A 27731-nucleotide genomic window follows, 5' to 3' on the forward strand; every position below is an offset into this window, starting at 1 on the left:
CGCTTGAAAGCTAGATATGAGCTGCCGCAAATGCCAACGTTTTGATACCGTTTCTTTGCAAAAATCAGGTCTTACAAAAAAGTCACATCCCTTCGCTGTTCTCTTTTTGTCCGGTCTGGCTAATCCAAAAACAGCCTCTCTTGCCCAAAAATTATTGAATCGAATAAGAATAGCTCTAGGTCTGTCTTCCTCTCCTTGCCTTGATTTTCTCACATTAAACGGGATCCTGTGTGCTCTTTGTATCTCTGTTGACCAGTCCCAAAGAGTCAGCTCCGGAAAACCCTCTGAAAACAATTCACAGACAAACTCCCGAATATTCAACTCTCCTTTTTTTCCGGAATGCCTAGAATACGCAAATTCTTTCTACGTGCTTGATTTTCCAACTCTGACCGTTTAAAATTAATATCATCTCGATGTGCTTTTATAGATTTTAACTCAAGTTTCTGAGCGACTAATTCGTCTTCTAATGTAGAGATCCTGGACTCTGCTTCGGTCACCCTGAGAGCCATATCGGAGCATATTTTAATTACCCTCCTAACAGAATTCTTTACTTTGCGACAAGTTGCTTGCATACGGGTATTATCTAACTTTGTCTAAGCTCTATGTTCCATCATGTTATTATAAATCATAGATAAAGTTATCTCCTGATCCAATGTTTGCTCCCCAGGCTAGATTTAACCTGGAAGCTTCCTCTGAGTCCAATCCTGCCATTTTGCTCTCTGGGGACACTAAACCAGATAGGGAGTTAGCCTTTAATTGATTACCATAATTGAGTCGGCTCTTCCTTGCTTTTACTTTTTTGACAGTAGTTGCAGCAGTGTTCGGGGAACCCATATTCAATCTTGCTACATCATCATCATCATCATCATCCGTACTTCCCCCCTCTTCGTTATCCAAGCAGTCCTTACTTAGATTAGTGCTTTCATCTGATGAAAAGTATGATAAAGAGTAAAAATTAACAGCCAGTTCTTGAGATCCTGATAAATTCTGTAGCAGAATCCCCTTATTTAAACCCAACGAATCCATCTCCAATATCGGGTTTTCCGAAATGCCAACCGGCTCATTCGGCAAAGAATGTTCAAGAACTTCAACTCCCACAATGCACCCTTCTGGCTTATCACTAAACTGATTCTCCTTGCTGGACTCCTTCGTTTGCTCCAAATTCTTTAATATAAACTTTGTTACAGGTAGAGAATCCGATACATCATTATCTCGGTTAAAACCTGTATCCTTTCTTTGCGCGTGCTGCAACAATGTATCCTTTGGCGTTTGCTTTCCAAACATTTCTGGAAGAGTTCGTATTCCCTGTTTTGGCAAACCCGGTGTTATTGAGGGTATTGAAGCATTTTTCTCTTTCACGATTTGACCCCCTCCCCTCTTCGAAGTTGTATTAGGAAAATTCCGGGGGAACACACCTTCTCCATCCCCCCTTCTCTCACCCGTCTCAGCCGTAGAATCCGCCTCGTCAGCCTCCCCGCTTTGCAAGTCCTCCAGTATAATCGCCTGTGCTTTAGCATTTCAGGTCGCTGTTTTCAGTGCTGCTTTCGATGCTTTCGGTGGCATTTCTCGAGTATCGCTGCTGCTAACAGCCTTTCCACATCCGCTGAAGACTTTTCAAAAAACGCCAGGGGAGACAGCAAGAAAAAGCCACCAATTTGGCACTTTTGTTAGCCGTAGGAGCCCAAACACCATCCAGCCGTTAGCCGTCGTTGACCGGAACGTCAGAAAACAGGTAAGGAACTCCTCCTCTACCTAGTCTCTGCAGGTCTCGTCTTCACCGGAGCTTGGAGATTAATATCCCCCAATATTTCTCCACGTTGAGACCGATTACGGTTCAATATAGAAATTCAAACATTTTTTCGCTTTTTCCATGAGGAGAGCAGCTATCTCGTTTCTCCTTCCAAACCCGGGACGAGGATCAGAGCTGCTTACACAGCCCACGCAGCGGCCGCCATCTTGCCCCCGTTAAATAGATACATTTATTTTAAACTTTAAAAATTCATAACTCTGGTTCACTCAATTGGATGCTTTGTCACTTTGGTGCCATTTTAGTTTTTACATGTTTTTCAATATTTCAAATTTTGTTTGGAATTTTTATTGCTTGGCTTTCTGACTTTATTACTGTTGTGGTTATCTATACATACTCCACACAATGCCCTAAGTTAAGTATGTCTTCTCTGTGCCATTGCTATCAGGTGGTCGAGCCCAGGTTAATTTATTTAAGAATTCACTCTGACAAGAGGTGTGATTATTCCTTGAGGTGAGCAGTCGCCCGCCCCAAACTTAAATTCAATTTCTTACAATTAGATATACTGCATTTATAGATGCAACATTATAGCTAATGTTTGATACAGTGTTACTTTCTGTATATTTCATATGCCAAAATACGATTCATAACAAATGCACAGTAACAGTAAATGAAATTGTTTTATAGTTTTGTTGATAATTCATATTGTTTTTTGTGCACATGTATTCAACTTAAAAACAAATAAATAGCCATCTGGTGGCATAATTGCCAAGTTTGTGGAATTTCAGCAGATGTAACTAGGTATGATTGATAATCATTACATTTGATAGATTTCTATGAGTAGGTTCCTAGAATCTGTATGAATACCCAAAAAGCTAAGAGGTGTGGCCAGGCGTAGCAAGATGGCAGTCATGTTGTAAGACCACTTGGCTCAGCAATCCATGATTCAGCTACATCTGCTGCACTCCGCGCTGAGTTAGCCCTGGCAGCGACGACTTACAGCAGGAAGATAACTCAGCACCAATTGAGCCATTTACTGGAGGCCGGGGGGAACCCAAACAACCTCCATACTGCCATGTGCCGTGCTGTGGAGCACTTAGGTTGCAGGGCGATCCTGAATATCATGGACACCTACTGGAGCTGCTGGTCAGTGCGACACCTGATTTACCTTGCCCTAGGTAGACGGGCCTAAATCGTAGAAACTACGGGCACCGCGGAGCCGCACTCACCTTCTTCAGTTCAAGAAAATTTATTGGGTATGTATAAAACAACCATAAAAGTATTCAGGAGCAGATTAAAAACAATTCACATTGCACATAATTACTGTAGAAAATTAAGAAAGGTAAGATAAAACAACACTCAATGTACATCATGATATTACAATTAATCACGCCAAAGGCGTATAAAAATTATTTTAAATGATAAGATTTACATCTAAATTCCAAAAGATCATCACTGTGTCAGTGTGACAATACTTTTACGTATAGTAATTGCATTTGTAATAAAAAGTGCAACATTGAGACAGACCTTTATTTCATTTAACTCAAGCATATATTTTAGAAGAGCAATATGCAACCTGATACCTTGTGCAAACAAAAGTGTTTTTAAATAATAGCGTCTCAAACTTGAATAAAAGTCACAAAAAAAATATATAAAGTGCATAGTGCTTTACTTGCTCTGGTCGTCACATGGGCAGGGGTTCATATTTGCGGGACAAATTTTCATGATGAGGAAGGCAACTAAATGATAAGAGATTCCCAATCTAAATCTGACTAATACAAAATGATGCATTAAGTTAGAGGTATAAGTTAAGTAATCTTGGCAGCCCTCCTTTAACATAAGTGTTAGATAAAACATGACAGTTGATTTCCCTCTCTCACATTTCTCCCGGGCTTCCCTTTTATAAATCAGGAAAGGTTCTCGAATAGACAGTTTGGTAAGTGATATTACCGGTAAGGGGTTAGTCTGGACAGGAATCTTAAATAATTTATTATAAAAAAAGTTAATATAGCTTAGCCAGGGAATAGTCAATGCATTATCCATTGACAAGCAATTTAAAATAATTGACTTGGTAAAACTAGTCTCATCTTTGGACCAAATGGAACACCAAAGCAACAGGGGACGGAGTGTGACTATACCTGTAAGAAGTTCTAGTCCTGCCTCTCTATGAATAATCTCGGAAGAGGCTGAAGTAGGCAAACAGAATAAGCGTTTGAGGAAACAATAGATAAAACCCTGGCCCTATGGATTGCTATCATCTCCTTAATCGGCCTTGAGCCCAACTGGGCTGAAAATCTAAAAATTCCATGAGTACATCTGTTTATCTTGCCCCTAACATTTATAACTTCTCAAGACCTTGATCCATTGCCTGAAAAGGTGATACCCATCAGCAGTAACCACTGGGGTATTGTCCATAAAAAAATGTTCTACATTTCTTGTGCCTTGCCCCACAAATCATTGTACAGGTTTTGTTTTCACCTCCTTGCAGCCACGCAGCCTGAAGTGTGCTGTTACATTGTGCATTGATGGGTTCCCCCCCCCCATGAAAGGAAGAAGTTGATGATGAGTCGCCATGCGGCCTGGGGATCACCTACACCTGTACGACCTATGCCACAATGTTAAAACACTGAGAGTGGCGCTTGGGTGCCACGGGTGGCCCATAAATCAAGCCTCGGCATCAGGACAGTCACGTCATTCGCTTTCCTCATCCCCCACTCATTGGAAAGTGGACCGCACCATCTCATCACTTGATTGCGGACCACAGTGAGATCTGTCCGCCGCATTCGACACGGTTAACCATGACATTCTATTGCTAAGGTTAGAGGAGGTGGGAGTTACAAATCTGGCTTTGAAATGGCTCCGCTCTTACCTGACAGGTAGACGGCAGGCAGTGTTTCTGCCTCCGTATCAATCAGCCTTTTTCCCTAATGAGCATGGTGTTCCTCAGGGATCCTCAATTAGCCCTGTCTTGTTTAATGTATATATGCGGCCACTGGTGGAGATTATTAAAACTAATAACATCAGGGCGGTCAATTATGCTGATGACACGTAACTGATTGTGTCCCTGGAGGGGGACCACGCTGACTCCCAAGTATTGTTTCATAAGTGTATGGCCGAAATGGTGTCTTGGTTGAGAAACAATGCTCTGCAATTTAACAATGCCAAAACTGAGATCCTGCACTGTGCAGTGGGTAAAGTGCCGAAGGCTTTGCCATCTAATTTTTGGCCTTTTACCTTGGATACTCCTCTGGTTCCTGCGAAGACAGTGCGCAATTTGGGGGTCAGCTTCAACGAGAAGGTTAGCCTGGAGTCACATGTGAATAAAGTAGTCACAAACTGGCACATGATTATCAGATGCTTACGCAAGGTGCTACCACTCTTACCCCCTAAAGTTAGAGGTACAGTAGTCAGGTGTACTATTCACACCCGCCTGGACTACTGTAATGCCTTGCTGCTTAAGTCTCCTGGCTACTTGGTTCTGCGACTCCAGCGTATCCAGGCAGCAGCAGCAAAGCTCGTCCTGATGAGAACTCGCAATGCATCAACTACTAAGGCATTAGCGGAGTTGCACTGGCTCCCGGTGCAACAAAGAATCTTGTTTAAGTCCTTGTGCACGGTCTTCAAAGCTCTTCATGGGCTTGGACGTAAACCGCTGCAACGTAGGTTCAGCTGGTATGTACCCACGCGCAGCTTGCGCTCCGCGGTAGCTAAATTGGTCAGGATTCGGACGATAAAAAGAACTACCATGGGGTCTGTGGAATAGTCTCCCATTAGAGCTGAGACAGATACAGGATTTGCTGCAGTTCCGTAAGCAAGTTAAGACTTGGCTTTTTCCCAGAGCATAATTTGCTGGTTTTGCCCAGCCGCAGTTGTGTCTATTTTATTGCTGTGTCTTAGCGCCAGGATGCCCGTAGGGTTACAGTGCGCTCTATAAATGAAAAATACATACATACATATACATCTGCTGGGACTGGGGGGAGTCTGGACTGGGCCTAAATTACCACCGTCGCCATGTCGGCAGCTTTAACCCACAGATAGGAGGCCCCCTTCTACCTTATTACAGGCCTCTTCTAGAAGGGGAGCATACCAGCTGTTGAGTCACCTGGACTGTGCTAGTGGGCCCCCAAAACAACGGGCAACATGGGGTATTGCAATAGATCTGCCTAGCATCTCAGGACTGTAACTGCACTACACGAGGCTCAGCACACTACAGTGACCATCTGCAGGGTGTTGCAAACACCCCTGCCCACCTAGTGTTTTTGGCCTCGGTTGAGGATTCTCCTATCTCTCCCTAACCAGTCCTCAATAATGTTTGGGACCTCCAATGGTGGACGTCTCAGTGCACCACAGCTGCCCTACCATTAAGGACTTACATTGCACACCTGGCCCATGCTGAATAGTAAATTATGGACACACTGGAAGCCACTCTTGAAGGTGGCGAGGGCACTCCATGATGACCCTGCAGCCTCTGGAGTGGTGGGAGATCTCAGCTGCCTCTTCACACCTCCTGGTGACTAATTTCATTCTACCTGTCATTGTGCCATTGGCATCCTCGGATGCTGGAAGAGCCTGGAATGCTCGTGCCCCCCCGCTGCACCTGGACTGTGCCGGTGGGGAGTGTGATTCCTGCTATTATGGTGGACAGCGGCTGATGGAAGATTTCTCTCGTAAACTTCAATTGTGGCAGGTGATTCCCACCCTGCCCTGGACATTATTTGGCAGCCCTCCTGGCCTCTGGCTGACCGGGGCAAATCCGTGCCATGGATGGAACACACACCAGGGAGAAACTGTGAGGTAGACCCTGTACTGCTGTGACTGCTCGTACCACCCTGGCAGAAGGCCCTGGGACAAGGGCCAGGTCTGCGGTGTCAGGTACCCACCATGCAGTGGCACATATCTTTTCTCCCCCTTCCCCGGGAGTCCACTACCCCGTCGATACAGCTGTCATCTTGACGCTAGCCGGCACTCCCCCACGAGTGATGAGGCAGCAGGAGGTGGGAGAGCCCAGTTGTTAGGACGCCCAGAACTCAAGCCCACTGAACGGATTGAACAACTAACGAAGATGGGGGACACACCCACATCCCTGGCAGAAGGTAAACTAGACAAAATAATAGCAACTATAGTTGACACCCACCAAGATTTATGCAACAGAGTTGACGCGCTGATGGTGGAAGTTAGACTGCTATGCAACGACCACAGAGAACTCACTGCTTGGGTCGTGCAAATGAAATGCATGCTTGATAAAATCTGTCCCACAGTGTCTGACTTGGAGGGTCAGGTGAGGTCCCTTACGGCCAAGGTATACCCCCCCCCAAACTGGTGGCTGGCCAACTCTGGTGTGAGAGAATATTCCTACTATCGCCTCCACATGATCTTCATGTGCGCCTGGACCGAATACTCTTTCATTCGACGACCCTCTCGCAAGTCATAAAACGCTGGATACTTGGAGAAGACGTTTTCAGATTACAACCCGCTTCAACTACAACTAAAATGAGGTACACTGCGTCCACCCAATCCCTACATGGAAATTACAGCCAACCAAGTTAGAGGCATAATTATTTCGCAACAAGACCTGCAAGGCTTTTTCTCACTACCTAATGGAGAACTGGGGTACAGCTATAACCAGACTTGTGGAATGGGAAACACTATAGATAGTACTCTGTGGACAGTGCATCAATGTGACTGGGGTGCAAGGGCGGACCTCCATAAAGCTTCGGTTTGGATAGTGGCATCTTTAGCTGCCATAGAAGTGGAGGTGTGCATCGAGCCCACCGTGCGACAAACTCTTTCGACAGCCAAGGAGTGTCATACCCAGCTGATTGAGCAACTGGGATGCCTACACATTAGGACCTATCAGTCAAAAATTCATGCAGTGAGAGACAAGTTTGGCCACCTGCTGGCATGGTTGCTGCATAGTGCGACACTGATTGCCCCAATCACCATGATTCGACAGTCGCAGACTTGCTTAGTAACTAGCCAAGCAGACATACACGCAGCATGTACTATCCATTACCAGAATCTCTATTCCCTTTACCCCTAAAAATTGCGAAGTCCATGTTCGAGACTTTCTTGATGGAATCACAAGGCCAATTGTTGACCTTTTAGCCTGGGAGGATCTCAACGCACCTCTCACAGAGCAGGAGATCAGAGGGGCCATCCGGGGTACTCCCACTTGTAAGACTTCTGGACTGGATGGACTCCCAGTTTTGTTCTTCAAAGCTTATGAGTCTTCTGGCTCGTAAGACGCTCGAACTATATTAGAGTGCCTAAACGGAAGGTTGACTTTTGCCTACAATCCGCGATACCTTAATCGTTTCCCTCCTCAAGCCTGACAAGGATCCCCTAGAGGTTATGTCATATCACCTGCTGTCCATGCTGCGGACTGACAATAAACAATGTAGTAAGATCATCACAGGGTGAACACTTTAATATACGCAGACACCATAGACTGGTGGAACTAGCACCGATCTAATGGCCAAACGCAGCTTTTTTAGTATTAGACCTGGAGAAGGCATATGATACTGTAGACTGGGAGTTTATGTTCAGGACATTATCCTCCATGAGCATTACAGGAAGGCTCCAACGCCTCTGTATACTCTTCTACAATGAGCTAACAGCCCTTGAGAAGATTGGACAGAGCATCTGAGACCCTATAATGATAAGCAGAGGAATACATCAGGGGTGTCTTTTACAACCACTCTTCTTTGCTCTAACAATGGAAATGCTGGTGCAGTGGCTCAGACAATAAAGGCAGACATGGGGCATACAGATCAGTGATGAAATACATATTGTCTCTCTCTATGCAGACAAACTTCTCTTTATATCCAAGACATTCTTCAACATGGAGTACTGGAGGTCAGAGACATCATGATGGAGTTCCTGGCTGCGTTAGGCTTGGGGGTGAATTGGGTTAAGACATATCTATTTCCACTTCACTCAGATTGCCCACAGCAGCACTTGACAGTGGACACGCAACTTTCTAGGAGCCCCCAACTTTGAACACCATTAACTAGCAGTGCAATTGCGATGGCCTTCTTGCTGGTTAGTGGGATGCCTGCTGGAAGAACTGTGATTGCCCACAGTTGATCGAGCGTAGCATCTGGTGCGTGACATATTTCTCCCCAAGGAAGAGTACCCCATGAGTCCAACACCCTCTTGCAATAGCGCACAAGTTTTCTGCAGGAGTCTTTGCTTAATGTCGGCCCTAACGCAATACATGCCAGAGATTTGAATTAGTTCCATACAACCCTTCTGGGACTTGGTTGCGACGAGCCAAATGGGAAGCTGCGGGGTGGACACCCTAGGCACTCTGTCCCAAAACAGTGCGTAATCCCACTTGCACAGATGCAGATGGATTACAAGTTGCAAACTGGTCCTTTCCTGGCTCATAGCAGGTTGGTAGCTGAAATGTAATCACTCTGGCAGATAACCGACACAGAGACGAAGTCACATCCCTTGGTATACTATGGACTCAATTCACAAAGGTAAACTTAGTTGTTTGGTGGAAACTTCGACCAAACATCTACAACTTTGGGAATTAACAAAGGGCAGATCCACCCCGAGTGCGTATATAAAGATAATATTCGTAAATATCCTTTGTGAACTTCCAAAGTCGTAAACTTAGATGTTTGGTCTAAGTGTAAACCAAACGTCTAAGCTTACCTTTGTGAATCGGGCCGCCAACTAATCACCTGGTTCACCCAGTCTGTAACATGCACACCACAAGATCCCTTACTGCCAACTAGACAGAAATACAAACATGACATAGTCTGAGAATGGACTCAAAAAGAATGGGATAGGACTCTAGTATATTCACGCAACATCTCTTGTAATGCCAAGTTCCAATACATCCAACACAATATCCTACATAGGGCCTATATTGGTCCAGTGCGTTTGCACAGGGCCTTTGCATTTGCCTCAAGGTGCCCTGGATGTCATGCCCCAGACGCAGACATAGTCCACATATTCTGGAGCTGTCCAGCGGCGGCCTCATTGTGGCGGGAAGTCACAGAAGCACTGACTGAAATCACGGGACACACAGATCTATGCTCTATAGAGAGTCCTGGGCTTGTTAAGGCATAAAAAGGCTGGGAGAGCTACCAACCGCTTTATCGATTAGGCGCTGCTCATATTTTGGAGATCCATTGTTTTGCACTGTAAGGCCAACCCACTACCTGAATTAAAACACTGGTGCGCAGCAACACTTAAGTGGGGTAGGGCTGAGTCTGTGTCCCTCCGGCAGGAGGAGACCCACACCTGCGCAGGGTCCCGATAGCGGCGGAATGGAACACTTTCCTTCATGAACTGCAAGAGTTCAAAGAGGACCCTCCTGATTGAGGGAACCCACTGACAGGGCACCAGCCACTACTGCAATCAGTGCAATGAGAACATCTGGTGATTCCGCAGATCACCATCTCATCAGGGGAGCGCTCACTTGCTGTTGATATTAAATACGAGTAGTTTTGGATAAGCATACGCCTGCCACTGCCCCACAGGGAAGTTTACTCTAAGGGCTGACGAATGAATGCACTTAATTACATATGTTTGATTGCGTGGCTGTTGCACCCTAAATGTTCTCATTGTTTATTCAGTTGTTTGTAACCTAGGACTGAGAATTCCTGTTTGACAAAGCATGCTGTCATACAGTGACGTGGCTCTTAGGGGTAACATATACCATGTTTTTGTGACTTTGATCTGCATGCTTATGTGATGCTACATTGAAAATCAATATACATTGGTTCAAAAATAAATAAACTCCAAAAAGCTGACAGTCCAATATAATCATGGGAGGAAACCCACAGTAAGAATGCTGACTTTTTCGAAATGTGTGTGTGAATCTGTCTCCAAGTCAATAGAGCATCCAACAACAAACAGCAAATAAATGTGTGATATACGGAGATATCCATACATAAAGTAATATTCAAAAACTGCTGTAACATAGATAGGCTCTGCCAGCAGGTGAATAATTGCTCATTTTTACTGTAAAGTGTGATCCTTTCTTATTCCTTCCTTGTCCTATTGCATAGACTCACTAGGTTAATTAATGTCATGCCTCATACCAATTATTAGCACTGAATGTCTTTTTGTCATACAGCAGATAATATGGTGGCAAACAAATTCATTTGTGAAACTTGCTATACAATACATGTCATTAAGATTTTTCTACCTGATGCTAAACTTGTAATTGTCAGAGAAAAATGGTCACCTAGCAACATTCAATGAGACATTTCAATCACACATACCTGACTATATAAGCAGCTTTCACAAACTTTCATGTGATAAATGATTCAAGGAAAGTTTTAGCAAACTTTGGCAGAACAATTTTTTTTTAAATAGGCAGAGCTTTATAAATTGTACGGAGTGCTATAAAGACATTTTCCAAGAAGTTTTCCTCAGGTAAAAGTATGAGAAGTACAGAGCCAGCGGACGTAGACTCCAGGCTGGAACCCTTGTGGTCTCATGCATGACTCTGTCCCCAGGGTATTCCTATCTTGATGCATGCCTTCCTTGAGATACCGCAGGTGGCTTTCACGACTGAATTACATTTCAGCTCCAGCATTGACACCGAGGTTTCGAATCCGGTACCGTAGGTCTACACACCAGCTGTTGGCAGCGAGGAGTTTCATCTATGCACACTTGACGTGCTATGAGTGAGCCCTGTTGAGTCCCCGGCGTATGGGGAACTCGTCAGAGACCACCCCATTAATCTGCACCAGTGCAGTCAGGTTAGAGTAAAGCACCCAAATGAAGCTATGGAAGTAGGGACCATGCCCTGCTTTCTGCATGACCCATGAGAGGTACCCCGAGTCCACCGTAACAAATGCTTTATCAAAGTCTGTGAGGAGCAGGGCTAACTGTGGTGGGAGTAAGTGGTGACGGGCAAGGGCTACATGAAGCTGTCTAGGGCATTGTCTCTTGCTCTTGGCAGGCATAAACCTGCATTGATCTGTGTGTATAAGAGTTTGGAGAAATTGTCGTGAACACCTTACCCTTCCCATTGGTTATGGAGATTGGACGGTAAGCAACACAAGAGGTAGGGGGAATGTGTTTTGGTATGGCAACAATGATGGCCATGCCAAACTCTTGGGGAAAGGAACCCGCCTCAACTGCCTCCCTGTAGAGGTCAAGCAAAGGGGGGGCATGAACCTCTCTATATTTAGCCTAGAACTAGGTAGGGTACCCATTGAGGCCAGGATTCTTTCCGGACACCAAGGTCACGATATTGGTTCTAATTTTCTCCGTCGTCAATGGGTAGTCCAGGGCTCGTATCTCAGCTCAAGACAGTTGAAGAGGTACCTAGTCTAGTAGGGGGGTATTGACTTCTGCTAGTGGTCGAGGCACACCAGTATAGAGGCGGCTACAGTACACAGCAAATGTCTGGCAATGGCACAGGTAGTGCACTGGGGGCAACCGTCGCTGTCCAGTATCTCTGGTATCACCCGACCAGCCAGTTACTCTGCAGCCAGCCAATACAGCAGTTTACCATTTTTGTCCCCCAAGTCATACAGCCATGCCGGTGAGGCATGCCAAATCTGCCTCACTGCCTCAAGTGACAGGAGGTGGATATATGCGCAGGTCAGCTCGAGCTGCCCTAGTGTCTCCCCCTGGGAATCAGAAGGCAGTTGCACCTCCAGCCAGAGCGCACGAGCCTCCAGTTGAGGTATGTTTTGGTGTTTTGCTTTCTTCTTCCCTCTATGTATGCTTTTGGCATGGCCTCTAAGGGTGGCCAGCACAGTGCACTGTTCCACCATTAGTTTGGAAATATACTTGTGTTTCATCTTCTTCAGCTTGAGTGTACTTCAAGTCTTGGAGATGCCAGGCCTTAAGCCTCCACATGGGTCGCAGGGCGTCGCCTACCATACCCAAGCACAGGAGGACAGGGGCATGGTCGGAGAAGCTGTACCTGTGTTATCTGCAGGCAGTTACTGGCAGGCATAAAAATAAGCCAATGAGCGCATGCGAGTAATGTGCAACTGATGTGTGTGTATATTGTTGCTGCCTGGAGTTCCACAGTCTCCAGGTGGTGCATAACCCCAGGGCAGTTGCCCAGTTTGTGAGGTGTCTTATCAAGGATAGGTTGGAAGAATGCTTATCAAGTTATTAATTGGCTGTAAGAAGCTTCATGTACCCCCTGCACAGTCTTTAGCGGCTGCACATGCCCGCCGCTCGACAGTGGGCTGGCTAGAGCAAAGCAAGTGGGAAGATGCTGGGTTTGTGCTGAGTAGTCCAGATCATGTTGCTCGGCCAGCTTGTTAAGGAAGCAGCGCTTTGCGTGACTCCTGAAGGACACACTGAGCTGTCTGAACCCACACCCTGATGGCGTTCCTGCAGTGGAGCCGGGAGCCGCGTTATTATTACTACTGCAAGTGGACCACACCCAAGTACTGCTGCTGCTCTCTCGTGAGTACTCTGTTTTGGTAGTTATTTGTGCTCAGTGCAGAGCAGGAGGGCAAATGGGTCTATACATGTTTGTTTCACTCTTAACGCCTTAATTAAGTCAAACTAGAGGTATGACAGCTTGTGAAGAACTGTCATCTTAAGCGGCCCGCTTGCACGTCCCTAGCTGTAAATAAGAGTGAGTTTGGCAGGTATGCTAAAAAAATCGTTTCTGCTCCACTACCTCCCTATTTGCGAAAAGGGGCGTGTATGACTTCTGGCAGACTGCACTTGTTTTTGTTGTTCCTGCTTCTCATAGCATGTGACTGCAGAGAGAGAGAAACTGGAGGAGAGTGGCGGTCTCTCAGGGTCACCATGATCGATGTCACCAATGTTTTTCTGGCGGGTTGTTTGGTCACCTCACAAGGTGCCAATAGTGACAGCAGATATTTTGTAATCATGATAGCAATGGCTCTTGCAGAGTTTTTCCAGGTTAGACTCGAATTTCTATATACTAGTAGTTAAATGTCATGTGGAGTTTGTTAGAAGTTAGGGACCCCGTCCTGAGCTTCCCACTCATGCGCAGGGTGTACACTCGGGGTCACCCTGTTTTCGCGAATCAGCTGTGATACCCGTTCTCCTTCAGAGGCACTGGGCACAGCTGGCTGTGCAGAGGTGCGCTGCCGCCAGTCGTGCTGCTGAACTGGCTCTGCAGGAATTCCAAAGCTCTGGTCACCTCGCTCATCCTCGTAGAGGAGGGCGCATTCCTGCAGCAGGATGGCTTCCTGGGATGTGCAGTGCTGTAGTCATACCTGACACTGGACACAAGGGGTATCCTGGGTTTGGGATACTGACCTGGGCCCTTGACAGAGAAATATGGCATGAACAGAGGGATCTTGGCACAGGGAAAAAGTCATAGGATTGGGGAACTAATATGGGATGCTGATGTGTTGAGTGGACACTGACTTTGGGAAAGGTACACAAAGTAACTACATGTGGGAGAAACTCGATTGAATTCCACGGAGAAAAACTCAGCGAGATCCTCCCACCCGTAATACAGACCTACACAGTATATAGTTACATAGGTGCTCTACAGAGACCTAGAAGTCTCTTTGAGACATCAAGTACACCAACATTGGTTTGGTGGTCAATTGCCCCCACATCAAACAATGTTAGTAAGGGTTTGCTACAGAGTGACAGTGTCACCTGCCTCGTGTCAGCTGGGGTTAGATCATGTGCTGACAGACACATTTTTACACTTCCACAAGTAACATCCCTGCTGAATTAATTAGTATCAGTCTATGGGCAACTAAGACAATAGGTCATACATATGACTTTTAAAGGGCTAATAACTACCGAACCCGCACAACATGTGCACACATGCAATGCATACAATATATGTAATCAATACATGAATAGAACTTCAGGGTAGTGCAGGAGAAGTGGTAACTGTTCACAAGAATCTCGAAAGACCATCTGGTTTCAAATTTAGCGAAACTATATACAGATTGGAGTGGGCACCCCACACAATAATAAGATAACTTTCTGGCCGCATCTATCTGATGTTTGTGACATCCTTTTGGACATAATGTTTTGCGGAGGTTGACTGGTCTCTAGACCTTATAAAGAGATGTACTTCAAAGCGAGGAGATAATAACATTGCAATTGTTAGAGAAAGAGAGAGTTCAGAGAAAGCTATTTAAGCAAGTGGGATTTTAAAGTATTCTCCAGTCCTGTACAGAAATAAAGTGGGGTGGGATAAAAAAAAATCAGTTCCACATGTCATTCCCTTAAGGCTTAACATCCTCTAAATATAGAAGCTAAACATGATATGGAAGCTGTAATAGACTAGCTACAAAATCAAGGCATTATAGTGCCTTGCAGTTCTATAATGAGCAGTCCTCTATTTCTGGTTTTCATAAACCTGATAAACACTACAAATTAGTATTGGTGTCCTCTCAGCTGGGCCAGGAACACGCAGTGGCCCTAGAGAGAAGCACAGAGCGCGAGCTGACACCGATACCAACCAAAGGGCTGCATGTTTCAAGGTGCTATGCGTGGCAGGCGCCTCATTAATGTACAGGGAAATCTGCATGCTTTTCTGCTGCCATATCTAGCATCCAGGGCAGGAGGGGCAGGGCCTATTTTCTGTATTAATTGGGGTCCAGGAAGGGTAGGGTTAGGCTGGGGTGCGGAAGGAAGGCTAACCATTGAAGATTGTCGATTTAACCCTAAACAAGCAAGCGGCTGCACAGTCCTGACAGGATCTTTTGCATTGTTGTACAAATGTGTCTTCAATTCCTCTGTAGTTTCCAGTTTTTTATATGTAAATATGGATGTATAATGATGTATAACAGATGTTACAGCTGTGATATTATGCCATGGTCTCAGCTCACATGTCTGTAAATTGATCTGATACCTTCTGGTCTAGCCAGCGCGATATAAAACTCTCAAATGAATAAATATACATTTAGACATGCATCAATACAATAATCATCATAACTTTATTTTCAATCACTTAGGGGCATATTAACAAGGACAAGTGATAATTATCGCTAAATGTGCTTAGCGCATTTTTCATTATCGCCGTTTATCGCAGGAATACATCACCGTGTTAGCGGCGTATCTGCAACGCTTAGCTCACAGGCGATGTAAAATCCTGTGATACATGGCGATAACTGGCAATAACGTTGGAAATGCAGCGATAATTGTACATCGCTACTGAACAGCTTGCTAATAGGAAAGTGTACACTTAACCATTCAATCCACCTCCCATGCAAATGATGGTTAAGTCAAGAATAAAACAGGTGTTAAAATCCTGAGGTAACTCCGCTTAGCACGACTTTTTTTATCGCTTCGCGGGTCCGGGGCTGCATTGTAAATAGTGAGTAGTTGTGTCTGCGATTGTTTCTATGTAGGTTTAGGGAGGAACGCCCACTTTGCATGTCATTAGCGATATATATCGCTGACATGCAAAGTGGAGAAAAGACGGCTGCTAACTCAAGGAAACATGCGTTAGCGTGTCCTTGACAATGGAGCGATATTTAAATCGCCGCTTTTCGGCCGAAAACGGCCGCTAAAGCGGTGAAATTGGGCTTGATAAATGCCCGTAAAATCTTAAAAAGTGCATAGAAAAAGAAACAACTTAAAATTGATAAGAAGATAAGAACCATAAAAAGAAAAAATCTCTTCCATATATACAGATAAAGATAGAATAAAAATTATTATACAATACATTTTGAGCGTTTGATCCATAAGGCTAACAAAAACGTAGCCAAGCCAAAGATTATTACTCTATGAGTGTCTGTAGAGAGAATTATCAACACATCAAGGTAGTGGCCAGGACCAATAAACCTACACAAGGGAATTATCCACTTACCTCTCAAGGTCAGTCAGTCAGTCAGTCAAAATCACTTTATTCGGTTAATTAAAACCATAAAAGCATACTACAAAAAATCATTTTAAGACAGCAATGTGCATAAGCAGCAAACAAAGTATAATAAACATGCATCTTAAACATAGCAAACAAACAATTCATCATATAGTTCATTAAAAATATTACATAAAGAAAATATTTGATATGTTCCAGCTCATGGGTGTCCCTCTCTTTTTTTGTTCCTTATTCTAACCACCGCAGTTAAAAAATTAACTATGTTAAAAATTTCCCAAACATTGGTTAGCATCTGTAATTATATAAAAGCTGGCCTCGCCTGTAAAACACCTTTGCCCCTTAAAATTGGTAATATAAAACGTTTTCAGATGTGCAAAAAATGCTCGCAAAACAGAACAAAATGCAACGTATCCTCCACCTTTCTCCACCCCAGAGGTTCAGCAAGTAATATGTGCAAATGATTAAATCTAAATCTTACTAGAAGGAAGCGATGATACGAGCTAGTTACTACGTTTAAATAGGGTTCGATTGCACATGTAGTTTTTATTAGTTGATGGGCTCGTACCGTTGGTTTTATCAATTCCCTGGCCTCTCTTCCATGTATGCCATAGGTAGGTAAGTTTTCTCGGCCCACAACAAGTCTTCCTTCAATAATTTATCTGGGTAATTAAATAGCTTGGGCCATCCTAATTGCATTGTTAACCTTTTCCCATAACTCAGCCAGGTGATACTACTTGCTCTATCTAGTGCTAGACAATCGCGCATGATTTCGCGATTCATTTCTAGCTCCGGGGTTATCCATATAGATATCCATTTAAGTCGGGGTGCCATTCCAATTAAATCTGACACTAAACCTGTGCCAGTTTCTTGGTGAATTATATAAGAAGGTGTTGATTGTAGCACCGAAGAGCAAATTTCTTAGACATTTATTTTCTAATATTTGGATATCCTCAACTTCTCTATATCCCCATATTTCAGAGCCATAGTTTGAAATAGCATTGCATTTGGTTCTACATGTATTTAACAATGCTTGTATTGGCTTTGCCCCTAGCCTACGTGCAAAATCAAGAACCGCTATTGTATATCTGGCCATTGCATTTCTTTTGCTTTCTTCTGTGGTACCCACGTGCCCTTATCGTCAAATAGGACACCAAGGTAGGAAAATGTTGTTACCTTAGCTATTTCCTTCACAATGGTACGTTTTGGCTCTTCTGGGTTTAGAGCACATGATCATTGTGTGAGATTTAGAAGAATTTACATTTAAATCCAACGATCTCATAAAATCGGCAACGGTAGTTAAAAGACACTGTACGCCAACCGCTGGTCTGGCTAATAAGGCGGCATCATCAGCATAAAGTAGAGCTGGAATCAGCTGTTCCCCACACGCGGAATGTCCTTACTAGCTCCCCCTAAGACTGAGTCCAACTTATTAATATATAAAGTAAACAATAGGGGGCTAGGATGCATCCCTTTCTAACAACTTTTATGATGCGTACTCCCTACGTGTGGTTGCCCCTTTGATCGATTCTCACTGTAGCTGTTAAATTCCTATGCAGGTCAGCCAAGAAGTTTACAATATTCCTATCCACGCCAAGTTTTAGTAACAATGCCCATAGCTTGGATCTGTTCACCCTGTCAAAGGCAGAGGAGAGATCAATAAACGCCTTTCTTGGAAATGTTATAGTTTCCTACTAACAGATGCAGGTTAAGGCACTGGTCCGTGGTGCCCCTCCCTTTCCTGAACCCGTATTGCAGTTTCGAAAGTATGTTGGTCTCGTTTAGCCAATCAGTGAGTTTACTGAGTACCGCTCTTCCTAACACTTTCACTGCCGAGTCTATCAGTGAAATTGGCCTATAGCATTGTGGGTCTCCTCTATTTCCTTTTTTAAAACCTGGGGCAATAGTTCACTGGGACCATGATCTAGGCAGGCCAAATTTACAGGCCATGTTAAAAACGTGAGCTAATAATTTTGACCATAATGTCATGTTGGATTTAAAAATGTCGGCCGTTACACCATCTGGTCCGGGAGCCTTGTTACTTGACATTTGAGCGATGGCCACAGTGATTTCTTTGTCTGTGAAAGCCATGGTATAAGCCTCAACCGTAAACGGTATACCTGGGGGTCCTTGGTCCTCCGGGTCGCCACATATGTGTTTAAAGTGACTAAACCATGTTACATTCCAGTGGGCTACCCTTAGTATCAGAGTAAAAGGGTTTATTAACGATTTCCCAAAACTTGGCACTATTCTTAATGATGTCTACAGACAATAAATCTATCCAAGCATCATGTTTAGTTTCAGATTTACGTGTGTGTATAGCCAACTTATAGGTTTTCTTATGGGCAGCTATTAAAGTTTTGTCTTGTTGTTTATGCTTTAACGCGATCAGCAAAGTTTGATGGGCAACTGTGCATTTGTGATCAAACAACCTCTAATTTCTGTTTACAATTTCCTTGTGTGGATATGTGAGGGCTCTGGTCACCTGGTTACAGATCTGTGCATATGCTGTAAGGATTTCATCATCCCTTTTCCTATCATCCAAGCAGAAATCGATCTCAGTTCCAACAATACTCACTAAGTCATTATTAAACTCATCCGGAACTACCTTGCACACTTGCGGCTACAGCCTTGGTCTTTTGCTTTTGAATTAGAGATAGTAACACATCTATTTATTTTAGGATTAGTCTTGATGCCCCCTGCCAATATGAGGTGTATGGAGTTATGATCACTTAAATGTGACCACTTAGCCGTATATGCCACAACCAGTGGTACCAGTGCAGTGTTAATAAAAACTGTAATCAATGGTAGAATTCGTTCCCCTTCCCTTAAAGGATGGAATATCATCCTTGTCATACATGGCATTGAGGTACTATAGGCCAAATTCCGTTAAGGTATCCTCTAAAAAACCACCTTGTGTGTGTTCAAAATGTGCAGTGCAGAGGCTATCGGTAACATGGCAGTTCTTTTGACATAAGTGTATATTAAAATCTCCTAAAATAATAACCAAATATGGTACAAATGGCTTTGCCTTGTAAGACTCCAGAAAACAATTAAGACTGTCCAAATGTCCAATACCAGAAATTCTATCAAATGAGTTGTAAAAATTAACAATAAGTACTTTAAGTGCGTTAAAGGGCTTGATCTGAACCAGTAGACAGTTTACTGACCCAGAGTCCAGTTTACAATGGTTACCTATAACATTTAGAGAAATTAAGGTTATTAAACTGCTTTTTGGCCTGCCAGCTACAGAGCGTCTTGCAGGCTCAAAATACGTTGTATAACCGTCCAACCCAAAAATATTTTCAGTTTCCCAAGTCTCTTTAAGCCCAAACACATCATATTCCCTTAGTACACCTTTCCACCTAACATCATCGATTTAGTTTTTTAGCCCTGCTGTGTTCCAGCTGAGTACCTTGAATTGTTCAATCATACTAACCTCCTCCTCCAGTATGGGACTGATAATGTGACCCCTACAGCCACCTGTAACCTGCCCATGCATAGGGGAACAATTGGTTAGTCAGTCATTACTAGGCCTGGGCGGTGAACTTCGCTCCGTTCGCGGAGTTTGCAGAGTTTTCTGCACTCTGTGGAGGTCTCTGAGTGCAGAAAACTACGCTTCGCGATGTGCAGCGGAGTTTTTTCACCGCTCGCGAGCGAGAGCTGCCGCTCGGGTAGAATTTCTACCCGAGTGGCAGGAATACCAGCACAAACTGCAGTTCGCACTGCACTCTGCCACTAGCGGGACTTTGCAGAGTTTTTTTTTAAACTTTGCGGAGATCCGCGTAGCAAAACTCAGCGAACTATTCCCAGGCCTATCATTACTGTCCAGCTGGCTCAATGGAATAAATCTATTTACTAATTCAAGCCTGTTTACTGCCGCCCTTTCTCCTGTTATCGGCAGAGATTAAATGACCTATGGGATGATTAATAGTGCTCAATAAGAGGGGATAGCCATAATTGTTCCTAGGTCTAGCACCTGGCACATAACTAACTACCCCTGGCGTTTGTCTCAGCAAAACATTCGGGTCTTTGGTCCGCTCAGCCTTGACTGGGAGAGAGAAACGACCCAGAGGTAATCCTATAACCCCTCCCGGGCCACGTTATAGTTTTCTTGAAATAACCAGCCAGCTACGTGATCAAAATGAATAACTATACAATCACCCTCTTCTGATTTAGGGCAGCATCCAACCCATCCCACCCGCCTAGCCATTATAATGTGTGAAGATGCTCTAAACCCCCATCGGAGAGTTTTTTACACCAAAACTTTACTTTATGGATGAGCTCTTCTGTTGTTTCAGTGATGTTATCTTTAAGCTGAGGTACCCCTATTAGTACCGATACCAACGGGGAAGCCTTGGGTGGTAGGTGAAGCCTTCGTACGTTACCAGACCCTCGTGTAGGTGGTTTGCCAAGCCCTGTTGTGTGCGGGGTTTGCGTGTGCGGGGTTTCAGGCCCCCATTGAGTACCACTACTGACCCCCTGTTGGGTACCACTACTGTTCCTAAGGTAACCTTATTGAATTTCAGGGGCCCTGGATGGGTAGTGTTATGACACTTCTCCCCCACAGATGTCACATTATGTGTGAGTTGAGAAATATAGGGCAATATTACACATGGCATTATTGTCCTTCCTCCATAGTACTAGAGTCCACTGAATGGCCCTATTTAAACTCTATTCTAGACAGCTTATCCATCATACCTTCTAGCCCAGTCTTACCACAATCAATTTGATCCTCCCTAGGTTTCCCAAAAAGTGTGTCAATACGTGACAGGATAGAGTCTGCAATTGTTGTGTTAAAGTGATCATGTGTCTTTCAGCCCCCTCTTGGGTTGATAGTTCCTTTGTGATAAGACCCAACTTTAAGCCTCTTTTCCTCCTTTTTTTGTTAGGGACTGTGTTCGGGACCAGTGATGTACTCCTTTCCAGGCTCCCCACCTCTTGGAACTCGGGGTCCTGTTGTAGGGTCAACAAAGTATAATTGTCCCGGATAGAGACACTATCCCCTTCTCAATCAATGGCTGTGTCTGCTCCTAGAGTTACATGGTGTAGAGCTACTGAAGGGCAAGTATTACTAGAAGTTGCCTCATTTCCCAGTCCCAACTGCTCCTCTACATTATGAATCTCAATCAATCAATCAATCAGACATTTGTAAAGCGCGCTACTCACCCGTGAGGGTCTCAAGGTGCTGAGGGGGCAGCTACTGATCAAAGAGCCAGGTCTTGAGGAGCCTCCTGAAGGTTAGCAGGTCCTGGGTCGCAGATGGATGGGGAGGGTGTTCCATGTATTGGCGGCGAAGTGGGAGAAGGATCTGCCACCAGAGGTTGTCTGGTGGATGCGTGGTACGGTGGCGAGGACGAGATCCGCGGAGCGGAGCTGGCGGTTGGGGAAGTAGAAGGTGAATCGTTTGTTGAGGTACGCTGGTCCGGCGTCGTGGAGTGCTTTGTGAGCATGGGTGAGGAGCTGGAAGGTGATCCTCTTGTTGACAGGAAGCCATTGCAGGTCCCTCAGGTGGGCGGTGATGTGGCTGTGGTGGGGGTATTTTGTATGCGTTGGAGTCTCTTCTGGAGTTTGTCCGTGGTTCCCGTGTAGAGGGCGTTGCCGGAGTCCAGCCTGCTGGTGACGAGGGCCTCGGTGACCGTCCTTCTGGTTTTGGTGGGGATCCATCTGTAGATCTTGCGAAGCATACAGAGGGTGTTGAAGGAGGAGGAGGAGATGGTGTTGACTTGTTGGGTCATTAACAGAGAAGAGTCCAGGATGAACCCCAGGTTGAGTGCGTGGTCGGTGGGTGTCGGCGCAGTTCCCAGCGCAGTCGGCCACCAGGAGTCGTCCCAGGCAGAAGGGGTGGAGATGAGGATGAGGACCTCCGTTTTGTTCGAGTTCAGTTTCAGGCGACTGTTTTTCATCCATTCAGCGACGGCCTTCATCCCTGCGTGGAAGTTGGATTTGGCGGTGACGTGGTCTTTGGTGAGGGAGAGGATCAGCTGGGTGTCGTCGGCGTATGAGACTATGTTGAGGCCATGTGATCGGACGATGTTGGCGAGCGGTGTCATGTAGACATTGAAGAGGGTAGGGCTGAGGAATGATCCTTGGGGTACGCCGCAGGTGATATTGGTGGCTTTGGATCGGAATGGAGGGAGGCAGACTCTCTGAGTTCTGTTGGTGAGGAAAGAGGTGATCCAATCCAGGGCTTTGTTGCGGTTCCCTGAATTGTAGAGGCGTGTGCACAGGGTGCGGTGGCAGACGGTGTCGAAGGCGGCCGACAGGTCCAGGAGGATGAGGGCCACGGTTTTGCCATTGTCCAGCAGGGTCCTGATGTCGTCTGTGGCGGCGATGAGGGCGGTTTCGGTGCTGTGGTTTCTGTGGAATCCGGATTGGGAGGAGTCCAGGGTGATGATCTCTTCAAGGAATGGGGTCAGTTTTCTGTTGAAGATCTTCTCAATGACTTTCGCCGGGAATGGGAGCAGAGAGATGGGCCAGAAGTTCTTGAGGTCCTTTGGGTCTGCCTTGGGTTTCTTGAGTAGGGAGTTGATGCCTGCGTGTTTCCAGCTTTCCGGGAAGGTGGCGGTCTCGAGTGAGGAGTTCAAGATCTTACGGAGTTGGGGTGCGATGATGGAGCTTGCTTTGATGAAGATGTGGTGGGGGCAGGGGTCTGATGGTGAGCCGGAGTGGATGGTGTTCATGGTCTTGATGGTGTCTTCGTCGCTGACGTGGTTCCAGGAGGTCAGGTGGTCGGTGTGCCTGGGGGGCGGTGAGTCTGGGGTGTCGGCGGCTGTCGGGGGGGTCTCAGTGTTGAAGCTGTCGTGAATGGCTGCAATCTTGCGGTGGAAGAAGGTAGGTAGAGAGTCACAGAGGTCCTGTGATGGAGGGACATCGTTGGAGCTGGAGCTGGGGTTGGCGATTTCCATCACAATGTTGAAGAGTTCCTTGCTATTGTGTGCGCTGTTGTTGATGCGTTCCTTGAAGGAGGACCTTTTGGCTGTTTGAATGAGTCAGTGGTGTCTGCGGCTTGCGTTCTCGAGGGCTGCATGGTTGTCCAGGATTTGCTCGTGGTGCCATTTCTTCTCTAGTTCAGGGCCAGCACTCTCCCCAGCAGCTCAACCGAATCTGCCGCCCGCTGCTCCATGCTCCCTCCCGGCTGGGTTCGAGCTGGCTGCCGTGACCTCGCAGCAGGTCCTCCGCCATCTGTGGTACTTCCCTCATTGTTGATACTTCTGCTCTTAACCATTTCTCTGACTCCTGCATTATCTCTTTTGCTACTTGTGCCACTGTCTGCATTCAATTCCTGTGCCCCGTGTTAATTCGTTTTCACTCTGTGCCACTGTTTGTATTACATTCCTGTGCCCCGTGTTATTTCCCTTTCACTTGTGCCACTGTTATTTTCAATTCCTGTGCCCCCAGTTTACCGCCACCCTCTCTCTCCTTCCCGTCGCTGCACCTGCGGCACCGCCTCCTGATCGATCCCACTCCCGCCTCCCTTCCGCTGCTCCCGCCCCCCTCCCCTACGTATGCCAGCCGCTGCGAGGAAGCGCGCATGACTCCATGACCTTCCAGGCCAGGGCCAGCACTCTCCCCAGCAGCTCAACCCGATCTGCCGCCCGCGGCTTCGTGCTCCCTCCCGGCTGGGTTCGAGCCGGCTGCCATGACCTCACCACAGGTACTCCGGTGTCTGTGGTACTTCCCTCATTGTTGATACTTCTGCTCTTAACCGTTTCTCTTTCTCCTGCATTATCTATTTTGCTACTTGTGCCACTGTCTGCATTCAATTCCTGTGCCCCATATTAATTCGTTTTCACTCTGTGCCACTGTTTGTATTCCATTCCTGTGCCCTGTGTTATTTCCCTTTCACTTGTGCCACTGTTGTTTTCAATTCCTGTGCCCCCAGTTTATCGCCACCCTCTCTCTCCTTCCCGCCGCTGCTGCCCCTGTGGTCCCACTACCGATCGATCCCGCTCCCGCCTCCCTTCTGCTGCTCCCACCCCCTCCCCTACATATGCCGACCGCTGCACGGTTGTGCCGCTGGCACGCCGAAGGCAAGCCCGTCTGCGCCAGGACCGCGCCCAGCGCCAGACCCCCTGGCCCCCGCAAGCACCACGATGCCAGATGCCGCTACGATGCCAACACCTTCCTCACACTCAATGCCGGCCGATCCACCACCTGCATCCAGGCCACCCCGAAGCTCACCCACGGATCCTTCACCTGTCAAAACTGCAGCTACACCTGCCGGCACACACTGGCACGTCTCACCCCCCCACCAAAGCGGAACACAATCATCTCAGTTGCATACTGATCAACACCCGTTCCATCCACAGGCACGCCGTCGAACTCTGGGACATACTCGACTCATCCACCCCGGACGTCGCCTTGCTGACTGAGACCTGGATGAACCCCTCATCGGCACCCGACATTGCCATAGCTATCCCGGAGGGCTACAAGATCACCCGCAGGGACCGCACTGACAGACCGGGAGGAGGAATCGCCATCGTCCACCGAAAATCCCTCAGCTTCTTGACCAACACCGGAGACACCCTCAGAACCGCCAAACACCTGCACTTCCAGATCCACACTGATCCCAACACCACCCTCAGAGGAACCCTCAGGTACAGACCTCCCGAACCCCGGCCACAGTTCATCGACTTCATCACAGATGCCGTCAGCGTGCACGGCCTGGCTTCCACAGATTACATCCTCCTCGGAGACCTGCACTTTCACCTCGAGAACACCAACGACAGCAACTCCACTACACTACTGGACAACCTCGCCAACCTCGGCCTCAAACAGCTCGTCACGACCCCAACCCATGCTGCAGGACACACGCTTGACCCAATTTTCTCTGCCAGCAGCCGCGTCTCCATCAGCCACACCACTGAACTCCACTGGACCGACCACCGCTGCATCCACTTCCACTTGAAGAAAAACACCGCACACAACCACCAGCAAAGAATCCCCCACCGCAGCTGGAGCAAGGTCACCGAAGACCAGCTAATCACCACCCTCACCCAATACCCACCGACCGACCACACCGACACCGACACAGCTTCCCGCAACCTCACGCAATGGATAGAGGACTGCACCAACACTCTCGCCCCGATCAAGAAACCCACAAACAGACTCACCGACAGTAGAGCGGCCTGGTTCACCGCCGACCTCCAAGCAGACCTGCCGGAAACTAGAGAAGAAATGGTGCCACGAACAAACCCCAGACAACCATGCAGCCCTCAAGAACGCAAGCCGCAGACTCAGTTGTTAAGGTTCCAACGGCTCCAAAGGCTCCAGCGGCAGTTGTTAAGTAAGATATAATGGATGCACACTTATGTGGTACCTTTGCCTTAGCCTTTGCCATATCAGTACTACACAGGAGTTTGCGCTCACCCATGCTGGCTTCTTCATGAAAGAGGGGTGGCCCAGCCCAGCCTCTGTCAGCCGCTTACGGGCTTTTCCGGGAGCCCTGTGCATAATTTATGTGCCTTCTGGTGTGTTCAGCTATTGTTGGTTACGTCCTGAGACGTTTGGCAGCCTGGGGGTTGTGGTCTTGGCTTCCCCCTCCCGCAGAAATAAGTGAAAACGGGCTCCAGGGCTGCAGGAGCCCTGGGTGGAATGTATGGGCCTCCTGGAGTGTTCAGCTATTGTTGGCGGTGTCCTGAGCCACTTGGCAGCCTGGGGTTTGTGGTCTTGGCTTTCCCCCCACAGAAACACGTGAAAACATATACAGATAGAAATAGAATAAAAATTATAATACAATACATTTAGAGCGTTTGATTCATAAGGCTAACAAAAGTTTAGTCAAGCCAAAGACTATTACTCTACGAGTGTCTGTAGAGAGAATGTAGAGAGAATTATCAGCACATCAAGGTAGTGGCCAGTGCCAATAAACCTACACAAGGGAATTATCCACTTATCCCTCAAGGTCTTATGAGAGGGGCACAAGAATAAAAGATGGACTAAAGATTCAGGGCTTCCTCTACAAGCTAGACATTTGTCATCAGAGGAATCATTAGTGCGCCACTTATTACAAATCAGTTTGGTGGGAAGGCAAGAGGTGGAACAATTTCATCAATGGTTTCCTCAAACAGCAGAAGAGGTGTAAAGTTGATAAACTTCTGGTCAAATTGCCCACCAAATTTGTCACATCTTTCGCCAGGGAGGACTCCCAAAAGAGGATTTTGCCAAAGGCTGTCCCACTCCTCGGTCAAATCTAAGGGGGCAAGGGCAAATGGTTCAAATGTACGATTGAAAAACCCAGTTACCAGTGGAGGGGCTTTTCCGGTGCATTCGGACAGGGCATAGTCTAAATACGAATAGTATTTGTTTCCTCAGAGCCGAGGGCCAGTCTATTGTATACATAAAAAAGTCTAATTTTTAGTCCTACGTATAGATCAATTACTAGGATGTCCGAGAAGTCAACAGGAACTAATTTGACGTTGGACTGAAGTGCAATTTTCACCCACATTCGGGGCCGGTCTGGCAGTTGCTGGCACTGGGCGTTTCCCTGGTAGTCCGCCAGGGTAGGGGCCGGTTTTAGGCCCAGGGTGGCCGTTTTTGTTACCGGGGGCCGGCAAAATCAGCCCCCTGTGATAAAATCGGGCAAAATTGGCTGTTTCAAACAGCTCGGCCGCACCCTCCTCCTTACCCCAGGGGGGGCGGCCAAGCAGTTTACCAGTGCCGGTTTCTGTTCTCAGTCCTGCACATTGCTAGGCTTCCCAAAGGTCTCCCCATCTCTTTCCTTATTGCAATAATGTCACAAATGAGTACCCACACCTATAGGGAATATGCAGGCTCTACGTTTCCTGGAATAGAATCACGTTGTGGAAATCCACAAAATTGCCCCATTCTGGGTCAGCTAACAATTTGGCGATCCCTGCGACATTCCATACCAGAACTCTTAGCTGCCAGTGGAGTACAACAGTAGTGGTATTATCAAGCCTATGCTCAGGGGTTTTGCCCCTTTCCTCATTGTAGGTAGCATTGCCGTTACCCTCCCCCTTTAAACCTTCGATGGCTGGGAGAAGAACAACATCAGAGTTAACAAGGGACCCGGAAAAAGAGGAAAATCTTAGTTGAGATTTTGCCAAAATAGGACTAGCGGTCATTTCATTATCATCCAGGGATGGCAATCCTCCTTCCTGCAGTCATCACTGTCTCCCCTCTACAACCTGGTTCTCTTAATACCCTCTCTTCTGGACAAACCCAATGGACCCCGGAGCCATAGTCCTGGAACGT

General features: G+C 46.5%; 1 long non-coding RNA gene across 1 annotated transcript in view; it reads left to right on the forward strand.

The window, feature by feature from the left end:
• The first annotated feature begins 1244 nt into the window (after positions 1-1244).
• Positions 1245-27731, forward strand: part of LOC146821487 (uncharacterized) — a 54112-nt gene continuing 27625 nt past the window's right edge. Inside the window, exon 1 of the long non-coding RNA XR_014962725.1 lies at positions 1245-1732. This is a non-coding gene — a long non-coding RNA (uncharacterized LOC146821487). The remainder of the gene's footprint in view (positions 1733-27731) is intronic.

This window comes from Triturus cristatus, chromosome 6 (assembly GCF_964204655.1).
Source record: "Triturus cristatus chromosome 6, aTriCri1.1, whole genome shotgun sequence".
NCBI classification, from domain to species: Eukaryota; Metazoa; Chordata; class Amphibia; order Caudata; family Salamandridae; genus Triturus; species Triturus cristatus.